This window comes from Scyliorhinus canicula, chromosome 22 (genome assembly GCF_902713615.1).
Source record: "Scyliorhinus canicula chromosome 22, sScyCan1.1, whole genome shotgun sequence".
Taxonomy (NCBI): Eukaryota; Metazoa; Chordata; class Chondrichthyes; order Carcharhiniformes; family Scyliorhinidae; genus Scyliorhinus; species Scyliorhinus canicula.
Genome location: NC_052167.1, coordinates 18,503,830 through 18,526,678, shown reverse-complemented (window position 1 = coordinate 18,526,678; position 22,849 = coordinate 18,503,830). Strand labels below are relative to the sequence as shown.

Below are 22,849 nucleotides of genomic sequence, written 5' to 3'. Positions count from 1 at the left end.
ATGCAGATTCTCAGGCCCTGGGGATTTATCCTCCTTCAATCCCATCAGTTTTCCCAGCACCATTTCTCTACTAATGTTGATCTCCCTCAGTTCTTCCCTCTCACTGAACCTTTCATTCTCTAACATTTCTGGGATCTGATTTTTGTCCTCATTTGTGAAGACAGAACCAAAGTATGTATTCAATTGCTCAGCCATTTATTTGTCCCTTATTATGCATTCCCCTGTTTCTGTCTGTAGGGGGCCTACATTTCTCTTTACCAATTTCTTTCTCTTCACATATCTGTAGAAACTCTTAGTGTCAGTCTTTCTGTTCCCTGCAAGCTTCCTTTCGCACTGTACTTTCCCTTTCTTAATCAATCCCTTCGCCCTTTGCTGAATTCTAAACTGCTCCCAATCCGCAGACCTATTATTTTTCTTGGCCAATCTGTATGCTTCTTCCTTGTATCGGATACTATTTCTAATTTCCTTTGTAAGCCATGGATTGGCCCTCTTAGCCCCTTTGCTTTTGTGCCAGACAGGAATGAACAGTTGCTGTAGTTTCTCCATGCGTTCCTTGAATGTTTGCCATTGTCCATCCACTGTCATCGCTTTAAGTAACTCTCCCCAATCTATCAAGGCCAACTCACGCCTCATATCCTCATAGTTCCCTTTATTTAGATTCAGCACCTCCGAATCAACTACTTCACTCTCCATCTTGATAAAAAATTCTATCATGTTATGGTCGCTCATCCCCAAGGGGTCTCGTACAACCAGATTGGCAATGATTCCCTTCTCATTACATAGTACCCAGTCTAAGATGGCCTGTTCTCTAGTTGGTTCCTCCACATATTGGTCAAGAAAACCATCCCGTATACACTCCAGGAATTCCTCCTCTACGACATTGTGGCTAATTTAATTTGCCCGATGTATGTGAAGATTAAAATCACCCATGATCACCGATATTCCCTTATTACATGCATCACTAATTTCTTGTTTAATGCCATTCCCAACATCAGCACTGCAGTTTGGGGGTCTATATATGACACCCGCTGATGTTTTTTGTCCCTTGGTATTTCTCAACTCTACCCATACAGATTCCACATTGTCAGAGCTAATACCCTTTCTCACTATTGTGTTAATTTCCTCTTTAACCAGCAGTGCCACGTCACCACCTTTTCTTTTATGCCTGTCCTTCCTAAATACTGAGAACCCTGGAACATTCAGTTCCCATCCCTGCAGCCATGTCTCCGTAATCCCAATTATATCATACCCATTCACATCTATCTGCGCGATTAGTTCATCCACTTTATTGCAAATGCTCCGTGCATTAAGGCACAGAGACTTTAAGTTTGTCTTTTTCATAATGCTTGTCTTGCTCCCAATATTTTTCTCTGTTTGAATTTTGTCCTTGGTTTCTCCACCTATCACTTTTCTTATTCACTTTTCTACCTTTTGCTTTTGTCCTTGCTTCCTCTTTCTCTGACTCCTTGCGTAGGTTCCCATCCCCCTGGCACATTAGTTCAAACCCTCCCTAACCGCTCTAGCTTATTTCAGTAACCTCCGCAAGCCCTCCAAGCCCCTGAGATCCCGGCGTGCCTCGTGTCCATCCCAGATGTCTTTCACTCCACCGTCGATTGGACGGCCCCAATCTCTGAAATTCCTTCCTTTAAACTTTTCCCTCTTTTCAGTTGCTATTTAACTCCTAACTCTGGCCAAGCTTTTGGGCACTTGAATTAAAATCTCTGCAGTGGCTCAGTGAACAGTGCATATTAAAGCACTTTAGCCAAGATTTTATGTTCTCAGGATAACTGGGTGCTCCTTCCAGAGCTTTTATTGAAAAGGCAATGACAAAAATAAGGGTCCATGCAACATATACATGTCACATTATGGTAGCTAGAAGGTCTCCTTAAATCATTCCCAATTATAAGCTGATTGACTCATGGCAGATGTGTCCCTTACATTTGGTTCTGCCTTTTAACTGAGTCATAAATCTAATTGCGGATACTATTCCCATGTCCCTCATGAAGAGTATCAAAACACATTATTCAGCCCAGTACATGGTTGAAATCCTCCTTTCCAAAATTTTCTCGCACCGGAGCAGAAAGGAAGATGGGGCTTTGGATCTGGTGGTTGTTTAGTCCGGTGAAGATTAAGCAGTATTGAGGGCTAGGTCTGGCGCAACCAAGTTGGGTTGGAGCACAGATCGCTTCAAAAACCCTTTGAAAACCTTGTCCTGCTTTTCAAATCGGCTGTGAGATCAACTTGAATAGTCTTCACAACCGATAAACGCAAACTCATGACAATGATAACTAATCGGCGGTTCGGTTATTGCGCCAAATCTCACTGGCGCCTGACCAACTCACCGGTAATTCAATTAACCCTCTTTGTAATGATGAAAGCTCTCCGCCTGAATAGGATTAACATTGATTGTTTCCAGTTAAACATTCAGTCTTCATGAGTTTGGCAACAAAATTATTTGCATATTATTTCCCTCGTCAAAAGGCTACTGTGGACATGGCCACGGTTATTGGCCAACTATTCTGGGGCAGTAAATGGAGCAACTGCATCCTTGGAGGTCACGACCTCCAATCCACTCAGGCGTTGAGAGAGAAAGGCCGGAATTTTCCCGCGGACGGAATCTTCTGGTCCCGCTGTCGGCAAATCCATCACCGCAGGTTTCCCGGTGGCACCGAGGGGTGGGGAGGGTGCACACAACGGGAAACCCTGTTGACAGCGGCGGGTCCAAGAGCTTCCGCCACCGCGAAATACGCTTCACGGGGCGCGGGAAATCCCGGCCAGAGAATACACCGGGTGAGGCGGCGAGAGAATTTGTAGAAGAGGGGCCTAGATCAGCAGGTAGGAAGGACCTGCTTCCTCGGCTGAGAGGACATTTGGATTTGAGGTGATTGGTAGGAGGGTGTGAGAGAGAGGACACGAGGAAAAGCTTTTTCACCCAGAGGGTGATGGGCGACAGGGATTCATTGTCCACATTAAGACAGCGGTTCTCAACTCATTTACAGCACCTGAGATGCCATAAACGTGCTGGAAAGTGAGATTGAAATGTGCGGCTAGTTTCTTTTCCTCCCTCTTCTTTGGCCGGCACGCACACGATGGGCTGAGTGGCCTATTTCTGTACCGTAACCTTCCCATGGTTTAATGTACATCAGCAACCGAGTCTCGAATAGTCTTCGGCATCATTAATAAGAACATAAGAACATAAGAACTAGGAGCAGGAGTAGGCCATCTGGCCCCTCGAGCCTGCTCCGCCATTCAATGAGATCATGGCTGATCTTTTGTGGACTCAGCTCCACTTTCCGGCCCGAACACCATAACCCTTAATCCCTTTATTCTTCAAAAAACTATCTACCTTTACCTTAAAAACATTTTAATGAAGGAGCCTCAACTGCTTCACTGGGCAAGGAATTCCATAGATTCACAACCCTTTGGGTGAAGAAGTTCCTCCTAAACTTAGTCCTAAATCTACTTCCCCTTATTTTGAGGCTATGTCCCCTAGTTCTGCTTTCACCCGCCAGTGGAAACAACCTGCCCGCATCTATCCTATCTATTCCCTTTGTAATTTTTAATGTTTCTATAAGATCCCCCCTCATCCTTCTAAATTCCAATGAGTACAGTCCCAGTCTACTCAACCTCTCCTCATAATCCAACCCCTTCAGCTCTGGGATTAACCTAGTGAAACTCCTCTGCACACCCTCCAGCGCCAGTACGTCCTTTCTCAAGTAAGGAGACCAAAACTGAACACCACTGAATTGTGGGGTAATTGAACCTCTTCCTGCAGCGTGTGGCAGTTCTTGGGTCACTGGAGGTTGAGCTGACTGTATATGCTGCCATCATCCAGGCAGCCGGTACCGCTCCCTCCTGGGGCTCCCAGCCCTGAAGGCATCTCGAGCTGCCCTGTCCAGCCTTCACCTCTGCAGCTCCGCAGATGCACAGGGAAATATCTGGATCCTTTTTACCGCTGGTCCTACTGAGGCCACTGCTGCCTCCGTTATCTTACTAGATAGTGATTGGAACTTTTAAAGGTAACCCACAACTCTGTTCCCAGCCTCAGTGAGCAAATATAGGGTGGTTTTCAGGCCTCTAAGTCACTTCACGTGGGTTAAGAGGGTTCCAGAAGAGGGTTTCAGAAGGGGTCAAAGGTGAACATACAAAATAGACGGCAGGAACAAAGAATAAAGAACATACAGTGCAGAAGGAGGCCATTCGGCCCATCGAGTCTGCACCGACCCACTTAAGCTCTCACTTCCACCCTATCCCCATAACCCAATAACCCCGCCTCACCTTTTTGGTCACCAAGGACAATTTATCATAGCCAATCCACCTAACTTGCACGTCTTTGTGCTGTGGGAGGAAACCGGAGCACTCGGAGGAAACCCACGCAGACAGGGGGAGAACGTGCAGACACCGCACAGACAGTGGCCCAGCGGGGAATCGAACCTGGGAGCCTGACGCTGTGAAGCCATAGTGCTAACCACTGTGCTACCGTGCTGCCCGAAACAATATCTGATGGAGGTACTGCCACGTGGAATATGATTCCTTCTCTTGCAGTTAATGCTTTCTCTCCCCCTCTCCGTAGAAAGTAGACAATGGTGTCACTGTGGATTGACACTGAGGAAACTGAATAAAGGTCCAGTTGGCCCCTCCAGCTTGTCCCACACTGATGGTGGCTTTATAAGTAAATCAGACTCAATCGGGGTCACATACTCTGGATGATTGGGGTGGTTTTATATTGTAATGGAAGAGGAAGAATCCCAATCATCATCTTTCCAGGCAATAGGTGGGCTTTAGATTAAAGCTGGAGTTCTAGATTGAGTGTGATGGTCTAGAACTCATTTGTACTTGAAAAACACAATCAATAGAAATTCGGAAACCGCTGACCATTTTTGAGAGAGAATTGCCTTGTAGTTCACGTTCCCTCTTCTCTTGACATTCAACAATCCAGGGATGCGAATTCAGACCTGTCAATTGGTCGGCCATCGTGAGGTTGCATTTAGTTGGTGCACCATTGAGTCAAGTGGAGTTAGCACCTAGAAAACCTTCTCCGTGGAGAAGGTTCCGTGCTCTGTGCCCATGGTCTGATTTTCTATAATCCTTGGAAAATTAGGGGTGATTTTGGTTGAATACTTTAGGTGTTACGAGGTGAAGAGATGGTCAAGGTGGGATCGGAAGCCAACTGCACCTTCATTTCACACGGAACGCTATCTTGGCAAAGGTACTGAAGCCGTAACAATTTACATAACAGTCCCGCCCAACCTCCCCCCCCCCCCCCCCCCCCCCCATCCGAGGATTGTTACCAGGGCTGATTGACAATAATTAAGTTGCCTGCTGGCACTCATTTTAGTGATTATTGCTTCATTTAACAACTTCCCCTCACAGAGACAAACTGGACAGGGGCAAACATGTAATTGCTGAGGATTTTGAGTGCTCCTTAAAGGTACACCATCTTTTCCTGTTCACTGGTTGCTGGAGGTTTGAAGAGGAATTTTGAGGTACACCAGGAGTCTGTCCAGGACTCTTTGTCAAGTCTTCACCAGCAATCGATGACCATTTATTCTCGAAATTATCTGAGGACTTCGCCTGAAAAGAGTGCCATGCTACTTGACTGCATACGAGGCACTAAAGGAATCACCAGGAGAGTGGGAGTACTTGGCCATCAGCATCTTACTGAGTGCTTCCCCCTTGGTCTGCAGGGGGAATGGGAACATGAGAGTGAAGTGGACTGCTTCCCTCTGTGGAATCTCCTCCTCCTCCAATCTCCTCACCAGCGCTTCCAGTGTCACGTCTGAGAACCTGACTTCATATTCAGCATAATGAATGCTGTTACCTGCCAGCCACCAGACTCCACATCTTCAGAGGAAGCGGGTACAAGGAACCTAGACAGAGTGCTCCAGCATAATTGCAGCAAATCAGCAATTGCCTGCTAATCACTGATTTATTGCCTCCAGGAAAGTTCACGTCATGGTAAACACCATTAAAACCATTAAATGTGTGCGAAAATGCAACTTTTAGAGAGGTGCAACTTATTAATACATCACCCTTTTACCAAAATAACCTCCTTGCAACAAATCACAATTGAATTTTAGGATCTTTAAGGCAGTCCTCTGTCTTGAAACATTCTTATTATCAATCCTTTGCTTTGCCGCAAAGGGTTTTGCAATCTATTTTCTCATTCCTTCCTCAACAAACTGCGATAATAACTGCAGATGACATGGCTGCTGCACTGTTGCAGGCGTCACGCAACCACCAAGTCAGCCGAAGAAACCGGAAACTGAACCGTACGAGCCATGTTAAATACCATGGCTGCAAGAGCAGGTCAGAGGCTGGGAATCCTGTGGCAAGTAATTCACATCCTGACTCCCCAAAGCCTGTTAACCATAGAAAGGTGCAAGTCAAGCAGTGTGATGGAATATTCTCCACTTACCTGGATGTGAGCAGCTCTGACAACTCTCAAGAAGCTCAACTAGGGGCAGCACGGCAGCACAAGTGGCTAGCACTGTGGCTTCACAGCGCCAGGGTCCCAGGTTCGATTCCCCATTGGGCCACTGTCTGTGCGGAGTCTGCATGTTCTCCCCGTTTCTGCGTGGGTTTCCTCCGGGTGCTCCGGTTTCCTCCCACGGTCCCAAGACGTGCAGGTTAGGTGGATTGGCCATGATAAATTGCCCTTAGTGACCAAAAAGGTTAGGAGGGGTTATTGGGTTACGGGGATAGGGTGGAAGTGAGGGCTTAAGAGGGTCAGTGCAGACTCGATGGGTTGAATGGCCTCCTTCTGCACTGTATGTTCTATGTTCTGGGAATAAGCAGCTCTGCTTGAGTGGTACCCCTTCCACAAATATTCAATCCCTGCACCACCAACGCACAGTAGCAGCCGTGTGTGCCATCTGCAAGGTTCACAGCAGGGACTCACCAAGCTTCCTTCGGCAGCACCTTCCAGGGTATGAAAGCGCATTGGATTGCCACCAATTATAGGATTAATCAGCTTTTTAAGGAAACAAACTGAAGGTAAAAGTCATTGCAGATAAACCAATATTTGTTTGTTTACTTTTACCATCAGTAATGTATCTATTTTAATGTGCTTAAATTTTCTGACTATGCGAGTGATCAAAAACCCAAAATGGCTGCCTTTTTTGTCTTGAGTGGCTAACCTTAGCCAATTCTGAGCTGGGTTCCTGATGACACAGGTTCAGTTTTAAGGAGAAGGAGTAATGATTAAGGTCTGCTCCATCTTCAACAACCGTATCTCATGTTCATTGATTGACTGATTTATTGTTGAAGTTCAGTGAAAAGTATTTTTCAGCGGCCACGGGAATGTACACAGACAAAAGAATAATTGACAGAGTGCATTGACAAATGGTACATCAACAAACAGTGATTAGTTACAGTGCGGAACAAGGGGCCAAACAAAGCAAATACATGAGCAAGAGCAGCGTTGTGAATAGTGTTCTTACAGGGAACAGATCAGTCCGAGGGGGAGTCGTTGAGGAGTCTTGTAGCTGTGGGGAAGAAACTGTTCCTATGTCTGGATGTACGGGTCTTCAGACTTCTGTACCTTCTGCCTGATGGAAGGGTCTGGAAGAAGGCAAAGCCTGGGTGGGAGGGGTCTCTGACAATGCTGTCTGCCTTCCTGAGGCAGTGGGAGGTGCAGATAGAATCAATGGGAGGGTGGCAAGCTTGTGTGATGCATTGGGCTGAGTTCACCACACTCTGCAGTTTCTTGCGATCTGCTGGACAATCCCGGAGCAGCGGTGGTAAATTTAGAATGTCTGTCGCTTTCTCATGGAAGGAACATGTGCCAAGCAGCAGTGGGAACCTAAGAGCGGAGGAAAGATATTTAAGCTGTGCAAGAAGAATGCGAGTTGTACGTTTTGGTTTTGTGCTGCATAGCCTCACGCAGGGATGATACGCGAGGATTAACTGGAGATTATCACCTTCGAACAGAGGAGTGGAGCTCAGTTTAAAAAAGAATGAGCAGGAATATGATCCAATCAGTTAGTCAGTTGTCATAACCAGACTGACCACAGATATGATATGATTTGTTCGTAAGCTCTTCAAGTTCCTTCAGCTGTCTCTCTCTGTCATTCCTCTGTTTGTCTTTTCGCACAGTTAATCCAACCATCCCGACATCAGTTTATCTGTCACCTCCGCTCGGCCCACTCCCTCTTCCAGTGACGCCACTCTTCGGCCACAAAGGAAAAGGCCTGCATTTATATGGCGCCTGGTGTGGCTTCAGGACGTCCCAGAGCACTCCACAGCTGATGAGGTGCTTCTGAAGAGTTGGGACTGTTGTAAGGCAGGAAATGTGGCAGACAATAGGGGTGGCTCAGTAGCGCAGTGGTTAGCACTGTTGCTTCACTGCGCCAGAGTCTCGGGTTCGAATCCCGGCTTGGGTCACTGTCTGTGCAGAGTCTGCACGTTCTCCCCGTGTCTTCATGGGTTTCCTCCGGGTGTTCCGGTTTCCTCCCACAAGTCCCGATAACGGGCTGTTAGGTAATTTGGACATTCTGAATTCTCCATCTGTGTTCTCGAACAGGCGACTGGGGGATTTTCACGACCACTTCATTGCAGTGTTAATGTAAGCCTACTTGTGACACTAATAAAGATTATTATTACAATGCGCACACAGCAAGGTTTCACGAACACACACAATAAAGAAGCACAACTTGAAAACTGCCTGATCTTGGTGCAGTGTGGACACCTCCTCATGGGCCTGCTCCTGGGCCTAGCCAAGCTGGCCATTAATAGGTCCAGGCATCGGGCGGTCGAGGGAGTCATCCGTCCCCGCAACAATTTGTTGCCTGCCCCTCTAACGCACCATGTTTGTTGCTGGGTATCCCTGGAAAAGGAACACGGAGTATAATCTATCAAAATCTTTCAGCCACGGCATTGCGTCCTTTTCCCTTCATCAGACAGAGAAGCCAGCTGGTACCAACCATCTGTCACTTCCTCCTTCACACCATCGAGCTTTAGTTTGCTGACTTCACCCCTCGGGCCTTTCCTCATATGTAAGCTCAGTTGGAAAGCTGATACTGAGCAACCACCACTTTGGCATCTAACTTCTAATTCACCATAATTACAGCATCTAAGATGTAATGAAAATGGTATCTGTGTAATGCATTTTCTTTTAGTAGGTCCTGACACCTCTATAGGTGTCCCTACTTTCCATTATCCTGCTCATTATACAGTCGGAAACAGAGTGAGGAAATGAGATACAAGTATAATTCAAAGGAGCTCCTGACTCCACTTGAAACCATTGTAAAACTTTCATTCAAAACGTCGTATACATCTCTTTCCACAGTTTGATCATCTTTCCAGCTAATCTATTGAATAGCAGCAACCCCTTTATTATATGCGCAAATTTGCAGAAAGCCTCATGGCGCAGTTCCCTAGTTTCATCCAAGATTGAGGATTGCAAAGATTTGAAACCCTCTACTTGAAGAATTTGTTCCACATCTCAGCCCGAAATGGCCGACCCCATATCCCGAGACGTTGGCTCCTAGTTTTAGATTGTCAAGCTCGGGAAACAGCCTTGAGTTGGCAATTGGATGATGTTAGGAAAATTGGATTATAAATGTAGTGGGCAATTTAAGGGTTAGAAGCCTGGGGTTAAAACAAATTGTTTAAAACAAATTCTGTTCTGCCGGGCCTGGGGAGAGGCGGGGGGAGGGGGGGGGGGGGTGCTTTAGCAGCCAGCAGGTGCAATTGAGGAAGGAATATGTTTTTCAGTCTAGGCTAATGGACTGTGGTTTGCCTGGAGAGGTCCCGGGGGAGTTGTGCTTTGCAGCTTGCAGAGATAAGTTGTTTTTCAGCTTGGGGAGATGAGGTCATTGCTGGGTGGAGCCAGGAAAGGCAGAGAGACATTTTAGAAGCATTAGAGAGGCAATTGGTGGAGAAACTTTGGGGAGAGGAGTTGAATTCTGATCTGCCTGACGCTGAGTCCGCAATTCCCCCATAGTAAGATAGTTTGAGAGCTGTATGTTTGTTTTCCTGTTGTTTAATGGAAAACACCTAATGATCAATAAATAAGTTAGGAAAACTGAAACCAAGTTCTTTTAAGGGATGGATGTGTGTCACTAAACCTCTATTCCATTGTCCTTAGTCAGAAGAAGTGGTCCCTCAAACATCATTGCCTAACTCTAGGCTATGTCCCATTGTTCTGTACTCCCCTACCGGAGAAAATGGTGTCTTTCTCTCTCTATCCTATCGAATGCTTGATCTCTATTTAACAACTTAGGTTGCCTCTTAATTCTTTATACTGAAGGCGTGCATTTCTGTGGGATTTTCCCTACTCATCCGACACATTCTCACAGAAGACATGTGGAAACGCTGGAAAACACAGCATGAACACCGCATCTGTGGTAGACAGGTGAGAGAATCCTCAGAGAAATTCATCCCCATAGTCCAATTTATATGGGTAGGGAACAACTAAAATGAGCCGATACTACGTCCATTCAACCCAAGTTCCACTTTGCTCTTCCTCCAAACCTTCACCAATGCATTCCCTCTTTCTACCCCTTCACGGTGCCTTCAAGCAGTAAAGTTCCATTTAGTGACATTCCCAGCTCAATTCCTCAGCCTCTCCATCTTCCACACCTCCTTTGAGGGCCTTTTTTTAAACCCACCTCTTTGAGCTCTTGCTCACCTCTTCTTTGGTTCAACCCATGTCTTCCCTGAGCCACAATGAAGCATCTTCGGGACATTTATCCAAAGGTACTACTGCCTAAATGAAACTTGTTGATTCTCAGTCTCAACTGCTGTTCAGTAAAAAAAAAAGAATTGGGACTGCCATTGATATTTGCGAGCTGAAGCAGCCTGTGATTATAACTCTGTCACAGAGATCTAGGAGTGGATAAATTCATAGCTGCTTTCTTTCATGAATCACTGGCTGATGTCTCATCATTTTCGGTCTTCTTACCCTATCCCATAATCCAACAGCACATGTGTGACTGTCCATCAACTCGCACTCTGAGATCACTGTACCGAGGGCCCTGGGGAACTTGGTCACTGTATCCATCGCCTATTATAGTATTGCTTGTCTGCATATAAGGCTACGGGGTTGGGGTGGGGGGGGGATTACTAGACTAAGCAGAGAACTGGAAAGTGTGCCGTTCTCTTACTTGAGATACCCTGAGCACATCTTCTGGCCTTCTTAGCTGAGAGGTAAGTGTCTGAAACTTAAAGACAGCTTGCCCCGTAAGTTCATTTCTACTCTGAATTGCCCCAGATGCCTGCACGGCACGCACAAGAGATTACTCTGAAGTGTCGTTCTCAATAAACTGAGCGGCGGTTTGTCCAGAAAGATGACCAAGATCACAAAATGCATTGTTGATGTGAGTCATCTGAATCAGAAGTCCAACGGCCTGATATTAAACGCACAGCACCGGCGAAAAGCAACGATGGCAGAATAATGGGATTTACTGGATCGAAGCACAACACAAAATCACTCCTTGTTAACCTTGAGTCCCTAATTCGCAGCAAGGTGACACAGCGATGAGCTGCATTGGAAAAGTCAGATCTTGTCCCTGTAGATGACTGTTATACTGGCAAAGGTAATGACCACACTTGTTTTGACCCTGATGATGCAAGGCTTCTATTTATGGGACCTAGAAAATCAACCAAGGTTCATATGTGCTGCCCTATCCTCGATTCCACCCAATGTGTGCGAAAATATGTTATTTGGAAAGTAAAAGCACATCCAGATCAAAAAACATTTCTTATGCTTTTAGGGGGGGGGGGGACTTCAGATTGTTTCAGCTGCAGCCTGAGACATTCATTCTAGAAGATAGAGTAAGTAGCCCGTCAAAATAACTACCCAAATATAAAAATAGCTGACCCGCCTGTTTGTTTCATCTGAGTGATACCCGACACTGACAGTATCGCAATGCATGTGCTCGCTTCCCCATCTCATCAACTCTTTTTTGGTTTCTGCTTTCCTGGAGTCTATTTAAGTACTTCTGACTGACCCTGACTCCCCCTGCAATTTCTCAGTCCCTGCCCGTGGATCGCACAAGATTCTTCAAGAGGTCTGTCGTGTACCTTTCTTTCGAAATGATTCTGAAGTGTGGTAAGGTGGCACAGAAAGAGTAACACAAATCACTTGCTTTTCACCACAGCTGCCCTGAACTGTATGAAAAGCATTCCTAGGTCACCAGTGAGCAAGAACTGAGGAAGAATTTGGAATGCAAGTGCTTCAATTGCGACCAGAAAAACGAATACAGTGATGGTAAGTTTAACCTCTCTTTTGTACTCATCGAATTTCTTTTTACAATCTGCCTAATTCTAAGGTGTAAATATATCAAACCTGAGTTGTAAACAAAAATAACTGGGTACAATTAATTGAATTCATTATCAAGAGTCCCGTAGATTGTGCAATTTTTCAGTATTCATTTTGAATGACTAGTTCCCTTTTGCTGAATGTGCTAAGTGTAAATGAAAAATGAAATTAAAATCGCTTGTCACAAGTGGGCTCCAAATGAAATTACTGTGTAAAGCCCCTAGTCGCCACATTCCGGCGCCTGTTCGGGGAGGCTGTATGGGAATTGAACCGTGCTGCTGGCCTGTCTTGGTCTGCTTTCAAAGCCAGCGATTTAGCCCTGTGCTAAACCAGCCCCTCCTGTGCTAATCCAGCCCCTTTAATGGGAAAGCATAGATGGGTAAATCATTTCCGCTCTTTATTGACCGTTCCCAAGTGTTACTGAAGCTATGTCATGTCTGGTCTTGGAGACCTTGGTCATCTTGCAGAGGGGCTATGCCGAATGTGCCTTTGGCAGCGGAAGAACTCGGAGCCACACGCTGAGAAAGGATCTGAGTGACAGCTGTCAACTGTGAGCTGTTTGGCTGAAATAAAAATGTGCCCGCTTCATTTCATTATTGCGGACAAGTTATGCGCTTGTGCATTTGCTTATTGCTAATAGCTAACTCAGACCGTTTGTACCATATTATCGCCTGTCCTTTAAAAGCAGGTTTTCAGTTTGCACAGACAAGTTGATAGAGAAGCATTTGGTGGTTATTGGCAAAAGGCAACGCTTACTTCTAGCTCTGAACATCGACACAATTATGATTTTAAATTGGCAACGTCTCTGTTGAGCCCGCCTTTAGTTCATTCCACCGGTGATGGAGGTTGCTTTAACGTTTACAGCAAGTTGCTGAATGCTTTGAACAGCAGGAACCACCTATTATCAGGCATGAGGTGCGTAAGTAGGTGGGTCAGCGTGGGGGTAAAGGGTAGGATATGCCCTCAGCTGGGGTATCTCATAATACATCTTGTTCTATGGTTTTAAGACAACTGTTAAGGTACTTCCACAATATCCTATAGGCTCACATGATATTGGTCTCTACTGTTAGTGACATGGCTTTTTTGTCCAAGTCATCACAGAATTACAAAATTATTACGTTGCAGAATGAGGCCATTCAGTCCATCGTCTCTGCACCGGCTCTCCAAACGAGCATTGTGCCTCAGTGCCATTCCCCTGCCTTTTCCCCCAACCCCTGCACATTATTTCCATTCAAACAATCATCTAAGGCCCTCTTGAGTGCCTCGATTGAAGCTGCCTCCCCCACACTTCCAGGCAGCGCAATCCAGACGCCAAACCACCCGTTGTCTGAAAATTATTTAAATTTTATGTTCACCTGGTGCGCATCATTTTGTAACACGTTCTGTAATCCCCCTTAAAAACCCTGTCCAAATACAGGTCTATGGGTTGATCATTATCAACACTTGCGTTTGTTTACGTTCAGGTGTAGAGAATTTGCAACACTCCATATTCTCAATGGCCAAAGGCAATGAAAACCGGTAAAATTAACGCTGATCTATAACTCCCGATGTGAAGACAATAGAAGCAAAGCTGGTCTTATTTGGAGCATTGCCAAGACCACCCTGACTTGTGAACAGTGTGATTCTTGTTTTGTTTGGAATCAAGAATATGCTCATAGTTTCGGCAGATGTTCTTCTGATTCTTTCAGTCTGTTAATCAAGAGGTTGAACTCCAGTGTGAGATCTGCTGTGTAATGAGAATGAGGATGTCTGGGATGTCCTTTGCACGACAGGGCTAAGATCAAACTACATGGAACCTGTGGTACTTGTAAATCTGGAGCCTTGCGGAAAGTCTAAACAGTTATGGTCCCCAAATAGAGAAGGAATTCATTGTCTTTTGTACAGTGTATTGGCACAAGCTGCAACTATACATTGCATTTCAATGCGATGAAAACATAGGCCTTTTTTTTAGCATTGCTTAACTTTGTTCTTCTCTTATTACTTGACCCTTTGTCAATTACGTGAACACTTTTTAAAATAATCTTTTAATAATCTTTATTGTCACAAGTAGGCTGACGTTAACGCTGCAATGAAGTTACTGTAAAAAGCCCTTAGTCGCCACACTCCGCGCCTGTTCGGGTACACAGAGGCAGAATTCAGAATGTCCAAATTACCTAACAGCACGTCTTTCGGGACTTATGGGAGGAAACCGGAGCACGCGGAAGAAACCCACGCAGACACGGGGAGAACGTGCAGACTCCGCACAGACAGTGACCCAAGCCGGGAATTGAACCCGGGACCCTGGCGCTCTGAAGCAACAGTGCTAATCACTGTTCTACCGCGCCGTCCATCTTCTGCCATATGTTCAAATGGACTTTTCCCATTTGCAACAGACTGACGTTTAAATGTTTGAGTTCTTGAACTGGAAGTTGGGTCAGTAAACTGCATGGTTAGCCATGGTGAAGGTGGGTAGGGAGAGAGTAACCAATCTGCCAGCACTACTTGAATCAATCTGACCGTCGGTGACCCTGACCAATCTGACTCAAACCTCGAGGTGCCATGCAGCTGGAGGGACCCAACCTGGTGGAACAAATCAGCTGAGCACTGTCTTTTTCAAATGTTGTGTGGTCAAGAATTACAGGTGGACCAGATAACAGTCACGGTTGTGTCCAGCCATGACTGTAATGAAGACGCTGGAGTTTGCCTTTCTGATAGGCCCAGTATCATAGAAACCCCACAGGCCAGAAGAAGGTCATTCGACCCATCGAGTCTGCACTGACCCTCTGAAAGAACACAATAGTCCTCAATACCCGGTTCCCACAAGACTTCAAGCTTAGCCACCTACTATACTCTCTATACACACATAACTGTGTGCCAAAATTCGGCTCCAACTCCATCTATAGGTTTGCTGACAACACGACCATAGTGGGTCGGATCTTAAACAACAATGAGTCAGAGTACATGAGAGAGATAGAGAATCTAGTGGCGTGATGTAACAGCAACAATCTCTTCCTCAACGTCAGCAAGGCTAAGAAACTGGTCATTGACTTCAGGAGGCAAAGTATCATACACACCCCTGTCTGCATCAGAAGTGCCAAGGTGGAGATGGTTGACAGCTTCAAATTCCTCGGTGTGCACATCGCCAACAATCTATCCTGGTCCACCCACGTCAATGCTATGACCAAGAAAGCACAATACTTCCTCTACTTCCTCAGCAAACGAAGGAAATTCGGCATGTCCACATTGACTCTTACCAATTTTTACAAATGCACCCTGGAAAGCATTCTATCCGGTTGCATCACATCCTGGTATGGCAATTGTACGGCCCAAGACCATAAGAAACTACAGAGAGTTGCCTACACAGGCCAGTCCATCACACGAACCTGCCTCCCAAATACTAACTCTATCTACACCACCCGCTGCCTTGGGAAAGCGGGCAGCATAATCAAAGTTCGCTCCCGAGTTATTTTCTCATCCATCCTTTTCCATCGGGCAGGAGATACAAAAGGCTGAGAACACGCACTAACTGTTTCAAAAACAGTTTCTTCCCCACTGTTACAAGACTCCTGAATCACCCTTTTATGGACTGAACTGATCTCTCCATGCATCATCTCTACTGTTGTTAGCACTACACTCCTTAGAATTGACCCGATATCTATATCTATGTCTATATATTTACATTGTGTATTTATCGTATGTTCTATGGGCGCGATTCTCCTGAGTCACGAAGACTCGGGAAGCTGGCGTCAAAAACGGGCGGGTTTGACGCCAGCCTCCCCCCCCCCCCCCCCCCCCCCCCGGACCGGGAACCGATTCTGCCCCCCGTTCGGGGCTAGCATCGCGCGGCCGTGACCTCCGGCATAGCGGGCTTGACGAATTTCGTTAAGCCCGCTAGCCAGAGTTAGCGACGGCTGACGCGTCAGATGACGTCAGCCGCGCATACGCGGATTGGACGACTCCAACCCGCGTATGCGCGGATGACGTCATCACGCATATGCGTGAAACCCGCGCATGCACGGGCCGGTATGCCCCTCAGCCGCCCCACGAATGGATACAGCGGGGCGGCCGTGGTACTGCCGTGCCAATCGGTGCCATGGTTCCCCAGATCGGGACTTTACGGCCGTTTTTACGAACGGTCAGACCAGGTGTGTTTTACGTTCAGAAAAACGGTCGTAAAGGCCTTGGAAATCGGCCCATCGACCAGGGGTGAATCGCTGCTCGCCGTAAAAAAACGGCGGGCAGCGATTTGTGTCGGGAGGCGGGGGGGGGGGAAATAGCAGGAGAGCGTCGGACCAGCGTGGCCGTAAAAATTTACGCCGCCCGCTATTCTCCGCCCCGTCGTGAGTGCGGAGAATTCCGCCCTATGTTTTTCATGTATGGAATGATCTGCCTGGACTGTACGCAGAAGAGTACCTTTCACTGTATCTCGATACATGTGGGCAGCGCGGTAGCAGAGTGGTTAGCACAGTTGCTTCACAGCTCCAGGGTCCCAGATTCGATTCCCGGCTGGGTCACTGTCTGTGTGGAGTCTGCACGTCCTCCCCGTGTGTGCGTGGGTTTCCTTCCGGGTGCACCGGTTTCCTCCCACAGTCCAAAGATGTGCAGGTTGGGTAGATTGGCCATTCTAAATTGCCCTTAGTGTCCAAAAAGGTTAGGTTGGGTTACAGGGTTAAAGGGGATAGGGTGGAGGCGTGGTGCTCTTTCCAAGGGCCGGTGCAGACTCGATGAGCTGAGTGAAGGCCTCCTTCTGCCTGTAAATTCTATGAAATAAATCTATATCTATCCAGGTCCACTCCCCCGTCCACCCCACCCTATCCCATAGGCATGCAGCCCAACCTGTGCATCCCTGGACACCAAGGGGCAATTTAGTAGCATCTTGCCTTCAATGCCTATTCAGAGCAGTGACCAGGTTTTTTTTAACCTGTGAAGCGATGAATAGAATGGAATAGGTTTCCAGTTTTGTAGTAAAGACAAATTGTTTAGAATTGTGGAAGAAGCAATTAAAATAGAGAAGCAAAACGGGGTGGTATTTTCCATGACCCAGCTGGCATGTTTTGGACAAGAGGCATGTAAAGTAGACTGGGTGCCCACCCCACCATTGTCCCGCCCTCCTCTGAGTTCACCCTCATAAAACGGTGGGCGGGCGCCAGAATAGCCTGCCCACCACATTCAAATAAGTAATCAAGGATCAATTAGACTTTTTAATCAAACCAAACATGTCCCCCATAATCTTCTGCTTGGCCTTCCCAGACTAACCTGTTCCGTGGATCCATGGGCCTTCCTCCTCCTCCTGCAGTCCCAGCTTCAGCCTCTTGGGGCTGCTGGCATTGCCAGACGATTGGATTCGCCGGCGGGTCCAGAGGGCAGGACGCCCCTCCCCACTGAGGGGCGGAGGTCCCATGGCCCTCGTTTAGTCACCCGTGGCGCTTTACGGTTGTGGGGGCAGGTCAGCGTGAGGATGTTGGCTCCCCAGCAACTTGGTTTCCAGCGGGTTTAGGGAGCCATTCGACCGCCCACCTGCCCGCCCCTTAATATTCAACTGATTTTTTTTCTGGTTAGGAGAACAAAGATGGGCTGAATGGCTTGCCTCCTCTGTTAGCAAATTGTGATTTTGAACTCCAAGGCTGTAATTTGTCCTTTTATTTTCACCTTACAGCGGGTTATGATTTCTGTGACGTTGCTAAAAATGTCTATTGAGTTATCTTTCTGGGTCCGAACAACACAGGGGATGAATGCAATGAGTTCATACAGACCCGGGGGGGGGGCTTTCCAGTATGTACCCAGTTGGCTAACCTTGACCAATTATTTGGTGGGAATATTATAACTGGCCTTAGTCTCTTCATAGAATAATAGAATGGCTACAGCACAGCAGGAGGCCATTCTGCCCATCGAGCCCATGCTCTGCATAACCAATCCAGCTACTCCCACTCACCGCCACGTCCTGTAACCCTGAGAATCTTTTTACCTTCAAGAACTTACCTGGGCCGGCATGGTGATGCTGTGGGTAACACTGCTGCCGCACGGCGCTGGTGATCTGGGTTCGATCCCGGCCCCGCATCACTGTCCATGTGGAGTTTGCACATTCTCCCTGTGTCTGCTTGTGTCTCACCCCCACAACCCAAAGATGTGTAGGGTTGATGGATTTGACACTCTAAATTGCCCCTTAATTGGAATTTTTTTAAATAAAGAACTTACCGAACTACTTTTCGTAAGCAATGGTTGAATTTGCCTCTACTACATTTCCAGGCCATCTAGCCTGCTTGTGTAAAGTTCCAGAGGATGGCTGGTGTCTGTGGAATTGGGTCGAGCAGGGTTTGGGGTCCTGTGAAGACAATTGCTGCAAAAGATTGTTGAAAGATCCTTTCATGTCCAGGCAGAGCTAATAGCTTGCTCGGAAGGCATTCGCTCATTTGAAAGTGAGATGAGGAGAATTGTTTTCTCTCAGAGGGTTGCTAATCTCTGGAACTCTCTTCCTCAAAAGGCGGTGGAAGCAGAATCTTTGAATACCTTTAAGGCAGAGCTAGGTAGATTTGTGATGAGCAAGGGGTGAAAGGTTATCGGGGTCGGCAGGAATGTGAGGTGACAATCAGATCAGCCACGATGGCGGAGCAGGTACGAGGGGCCGAGTGGACTACTCCTGCTCCTAATTCATATGTTTGCATGTTCGTAAGCCTCCATTAGGCTGGATATATATTGCTAACTCAGACCAGTGTGAGGCAACCTTCTGGATTAAGTGTGCTCAGAAATTAGATTGGGTGTTGTGGTGGTATGATTAGCATAGCTGCCTGCCATTGGTGCAGAACACCGGCTTCCATTGGCCCTGGTCGGTCATGTGCCTCTCGACCGGTTGGTTGAGACCAGTCATGTGACGGCTCCCCGATTGGTCGAGAGGCTGAGTTAACCTCGCCTCCAGGGTGGGGTATAAATACACAGTACTCCCGGCGGTCATCCTTCTACTGTAATCGACCGCAGGGCTTAACATCTAGTATATTAAAGCCATACTTTTGTTCAGCAACTCGTCTCGCGTTCAATTGATGGTACATCAGGTGTGAATTACAAGTTGTACTGGTATCAATTTGTGTCAATACGAATATACAACATTGTATTCCGGTTTAGGACAACACACTGTGTAAAAAAAACTGCTCCGCACCTTCCCATCCCCAATTTTGTTTTAACAACTATCTTACATAGTTGAATCTTACATCTTACATAGGGGCTGGTTTAGCATAGGGCTAAATCGCTGGCTTTGAAAGTAGACCAAGGCAGGCCAGCAGCACGGTTCAATTCCCGTACCAGCCTCCCCCGAACAGGCGCCGGAATGTGGCGACTAGGGGCTTTTCACAGTAACTTCATTGAAGCCTACTTGTGACAATAAGCGATTTCTTATTCTACTTCTACATATTTCCTTTGATTACCGATCCACTTTATTTACTCAATCAAAATTCCATTTCGCTTCTGTTTATATTTTAATATTGTTGCCCAAACCTTTATTGAACTACCAGCGGTAAGACACTTACCACCCTGGACATGATTAAGAAAATTGTTTTTTGCCATTTCCACTATCACTGAATCACTGGAAAAATGAACGGTGTAACAACTGGAAAACCTCAGGGCATGGAGTCACCACATTTATCTAAACATAGAACATAGAACAGTACAGCACAGAACAGGCCCTTCGGCCCTCGATGTTGTGCCGAGCAATGATCACCCTACTCAATCCCATGTATCCACCCTATACCCATAACCCAACAACCCCCCCTCCACCTTACTTTTTAGGACACTACGGGCAATTTAGCATGGCCAATCCACCTAACCCGCACATCTTTGGACTGTGGGAGGAAACCGGAGCACCCGGAGGAAACCGGAGCACCCGGAGGAAACCCACGCACACACGGGGAGGACGTGCAGACTCCACACAGACAGTGACCCAGCCGGGAATCGAACCTGGGACCCTGGAGCTGTGAAGCATTTATGCTAACCACCATGCTACCGTGCTGCCCCAGTAAACAAATACACTGCCCACCAAGCAGGGACAGTAAATGCGCTGTTCCTGTCTAGCCCTGGGTTTTATGTCTGAGGAAAGGATGTGGTTCGGGCGTTGGGGAAACAGTCTCTCTGACCACCTTAGGAAACCGAAAATAGCCCAGGAGACCATTGAGAGCCCGGACATTGTTCAAGATCATTTCCAACTGCAAAGAGGTTCAGCTCTCGCTTGAAGGAATTCAGCGAATCACCGTTCACCACACGCGATGGCAGAATGTTCCACTGGTCCAATATTCACCTCCTGACATCTGACCTCGATCTGGCCTCACATACGTTGGGGTTGGGACCCCAGTCCTCGCCTCATTCATGGAACCAACACTTCACACATATAGGATCTATGCCAACACCTTGTAAACCGCAATCAAATCACTCCTATAATATGCTTTCTATAGAGTAACTGAGATGCTTTAAAGTGGGAGTCAGGATCACAGGAGCAGGGGTAGGGTTTAATCTTAAGGTGTTCTACTGCAGCCACTCCAAGGCCACAGTTTTTGGTAGAAATCTTTGCTTTCATCCCTTACCGCTGCATCTTTTGAATCATTCCACAGTTTCTATCTCTCCCCATCGGGAAGGAGATGCACGTTATTCGTGTCTCATAGGTAGAAAAGCTCCTCAGCATCAATCCTAAACTTATGGAGCCATAAAATTGTTTGAGCACAAAACGAGACCATTCGACCCATCATGTCCCTGCCCGCTCGCTCCATGGCCAGCACGGTAGCATAGTGGTTAGCACAATTACTTCACAGCTCCAGGGACCCAGGTTCGATTCCCGGCTTGGGTCATTGTCTGTGCGCAGTCTGCACGTTCTCCCCGTGTCTGCGTGGGTTTCCTCCGGGGCCTCCGGTTTCCTCCCACAGTCCCAAAGATGTGGATTGGCCATGCTAAATTGCCCTTAGTGTCCAAAATTGCCCTTAGTGTTGGGTGGGGTTACTGGGTTATGGGGATAGGGTGGGGATGTGGGCTTGGGTAGGGTGCACTTTCCAAGAGCCAGTGTAGACGAGATGGGCCGAATGGCTTCCTTCTGCACTGTAAATTCTATATTCTATGATGAGCATTTTGACTAGTGCCATTCAGTCACAACCCTTCAAAGACTTTCGAAAGTCACTTAAAACAAACTGAGTTTTTAACGACAGTCTGTTAGTTTCCGTGGCCATGTTTCCCTCAGATTTATTGAATTCCACTGGACAGCTTTTCTTTCACAGGGTGGAATTTGAAAACTCTACCTGTGGGGTGTCAGGGCGGCATCACAAATCCTGCATCACCACACACAGTCCCTGGAAAAACCCGCCATTTAAAATGTGCAGCCACGTTTTCCTGACCTGCAGCCATGTGTTAATCGCTGGTTACTTATAACCCAACATGCTGTCGCAGGATGAGCTTCTGTCGCACAGAGTCAGACAGATACCGTTTCAAGTTAGATGACCCAGTGTTCTTCATTTGGAAGGACGTGGGACATGAGATCTTTTATCTTCTTCCATCTGACTGGAGCTGTTTGATGCCGTCTCCCGCATAAGCAGATGGAAAGTAAATCATGTTACAGTTTAAACTAAAGATACGTGCTTCCAGCAACTTTAAATGCCACGAGGTCAGGGCTCCTAATTATGAACCATTTGATCCCATCAGTTACAGTATGGTTGATCATGAAAAGCGTATAATGCCAGAGCCTTCAATATTCAACCATACCCTTAGACATCCCAGCCTCCTCCGAATATTATTTAAACGGAGAAATGTTGCAGGATACAGAGGGAGCTGCGCATCCTTCTACCATAGGCAAGCTACAGCTGTACAGCACATTGGTGAGGCCTTATGACCTCCCTACCTGGCTTGGGTCACTGTGCGGAGTCTGCACGTTCTCCCCATGTCTGCGTGGGTTTCCTCCGGGTGCTCCGGTTTCCTCCCACAGTCCAAAGATGTGCAGGTTAGGTGGATTGGCCATGTTAAATTGCCCTTAGTGTCCAAAATTGGCCTTGGTGTTGAATGGGGTTACTGGGTTATGGGGATAGGGTAGAGGTGTGGGCTTGGGTAGGGTGCTCTTTCCAAGAGCCGGTGCAGACTCGATGGGCCGAATGGCCTCCTTCTACACTGTAAATTCTATGAAATCTATTAAACTTTTCACCTCACAATAAATGATAACATTCTATTAGCTTTCCTAATTACTTGCTGTATCTGTACACTAGCATTTTGTGATGTATGTGCCGGGACACCCTCATCCCTTTGCACCTCAGAGTTCTGCAATCTCTCACTATTCAGATAACAAGCTTCTTTTTTATTCTTCCCGCCTGTTATAACCTGCCTGCTGACCATTGGCTGAGGACTAATGGCAATCCCACAATCCTTAGGGGGTACGAGCTTCCCCAATGAGGCAGGGGGGAGAAATCATTCTCAGAGTCCCTGCACCAATAGAGCTGGCCAGTATGGAACCAGCTAGAGAGGAGTGAGCAGCAACTGCTGCTGTTGTATATATGTGATTGTAAATAAAGTTATTTCTTTCTATTCTACAAACTCGTGCTGGATTCTTCGTGGCCCTCACAAAGCCGCCAAAATGGGCTGCTTCACATTTGC

General features: G+C 46.9%; 1 protein-coding gene across 6 annotated transcripts in view; it reads left to right on the top strand.

Annotated features, from left to right (window-relative positions):
• LOC119956143 (cardiac-enriched FHL2-interacting protein) overlaps positions 1 to 22,849 on the top strand; it is a 141,189-nt gene that overhangs the window by 22,365 nt on the left and 95,975 nt on the right. For 2 of the 6 annotated variants that reach the window (XR_005458590.1, XM_038783051.1), the window contains exons 1-2: positions 11,953 to 12,014; positions 12,105 to 12,214. The gene's annotated coding sequence lies outside the window, so the exon portion shown is untranslated. Of the gene's footprint in view, positions 1 to 11,079; positions 11,152 to 11,952; positions 12,215 to 22,849 lie in introns of those variants that run through there. The other 4 variants (XM_038783054.1, XM_038783053.1, XM_038783055.1 and 1 more) reach the window with 3 other exon arrangements.